We start from the raw sequence: 1,316 nt of genomic DNA, 5'->3' as shown, positions 1-1,316 counted from the left end.
CGAAGAGAGTCCATGGGGGTCTGGGTGTGTGACCTCTGACCTCTGGGGAGATTTTAGACGAAACAACGGTGAGATATGCTTTATGAAAGAACAGAAAAATGCTCATTTTTAATAAACCGTGTCAGAGAAGTAAAAACAGTTTGTTTACAGACGTTTGAGAAGTTTCTTCAGCTAACACGAAAACTTCAAGCCCACTGTTTTTAATAGAACCTCACGTTTTGACGTTTTTTATTTGTACCAGTTTTTCCACAGATTCAGGAGGAGATTTTTAAAAAGTGTGACGAGAAAAGCAAGAACAAGAGGAGAGCAGCGTGAATCTGCACGCTGGCTGTGCAGGTTGTTTTATCTGCATGAACTAGACGTTAAGAAGAAAATGTGTAAAATCACTATTTAAAGCAGATCCGCCCACTTTGTTGTAGGTTTTAATTGGTTGAAAAATGTTTGCATTAATATAAACGAAGAGTGCCGTCTTAAACATCTGATCTACAAAACTCAATATCAAAAATCGATTATTTTAGTCTAACTACATTTTTGGACATCTGGAGTGGCAGAGAAGTATGTTAGACTGGTACAGGACATGCATGAGGACAGTGGGACATGTATGAGGACAGTGGGACATGTATGAGGACAGCAGGACAGTGGTGAGATGGACTGTAGGAGTGACAGATGGCTTCAAGGTGGAGGTAGGAGTGCATCAAGGATCAGCTCTGAGCCCCTTCTTGTTAACTCTGGTGATGGACTGAAAAACAGATGAGGTCAGGCAGGAATCCCCGTGGACGATGATGTTTGCAGATGACATTGTGATCTTCGGTGAGAACAGGGAACAGTTGGAAGAGAACTTGGAGAGGTGCAGGTATGCACTTGAAAGAAGAGGAATGAAAGTCAGCCGTAGTAAGACAGAGTCCATGTGTGAATGAGGGGGAGGAGGTGGAACAGTGAGGCTACAAGGAGCAGAGGTCACCAAGGTGCAGGACTTCAAGGACTTGGGGTCCACTGTCCAGGAACATGAGGAGTGTGGTAAAGAGGTGAAGAAGAGAGTCCAGGCAGGATGGAGTGGATGGAGGACAGTGGTGAGACCAGCTATGTTGTATGGTCTGGAGACAGAGACATGGACAAAAAGACAGGAGACAGAACTGGAAGTGTCAGAAATGAAGATGTTGAGGTTCTTCTTAGGAGAGACAAGGATGGAGAAGATCAGGAATGAGATCATCAGAGGTACAGCACAGGTTGAACAACTGGGAGATAAAGTTAGAGACGGACACACTGAGATGGTTTGGACATGTCCAGAGGAGGGACAGTGGTTTGGACATGTCCAG

Source organism: Nematolebias whitei, chromosome 1, assembly GCF_014905685.2.
Source record: "Nematolebias whitei isolate Nwh7 chromosome 1, NemWhi1, whole genome shotgun sequence".
Classification (NCBI taxonomy): Eukaryota; Metazoa; Chordata; class Actinopteri; order Cyprinodontiformes; family Rivulidae; genus Nematolebias; species Nematolebias whitei.
Note: the sequence above shows the minus strand (reverse complement) of the source record.